Raw genomic sequence first — 383 nt, 5'->3', positions numbered from 1 at the left:
AGCCTAAAGAAAACAGAAGCTGCAACAAAATCAGGAAAGGAAGATGCTAATATCTGATTCTATATTGTTTCTTTCGACATCTGAGGATCACAGGAATGGCTTTTTCTCAGAATTATCTTTAAAAAAAAAAAAGGTTAAAAATGAGATTTAAAAATAAACCCAATGCTTTTTTTTTTTTTTTTTTTTTTTACATCAAGTGTGCTTTATTTCCTCCACAGGTATTCTGTTAAATAAAGCACCATTTATATACTGCCAGGCCACAGCTAAAGAGGATTCTTTACAGAATCAAATTTCTTGTGGTTGTTCCGTATACAAGTAAACTTAATTTTGATAATAAGAACCACAGCGATCGGAGGCGATCTGCCTCTATTATAAGGTACAAA

This window comes from Leptonychotes weddellii, chromosome 2 (genome assembly GCF_054177405.1).
Source record: "Leptonychotes weddellii isolate Sample4059 chromosome 2, ASM5417740v2, whole genome shotgun sequence".
Taxonomy (NCBI): Eukaryota; Metazoa; Chordata; class Mammalia; order Carnivora; family Phocidae; genus Leptonychotes; species Leptonychotes weddellii.
The sequence above is the reverse complement of the archived record's forward strand: the minus strand, read 5'-3'. Positions refer to the sequence as shown.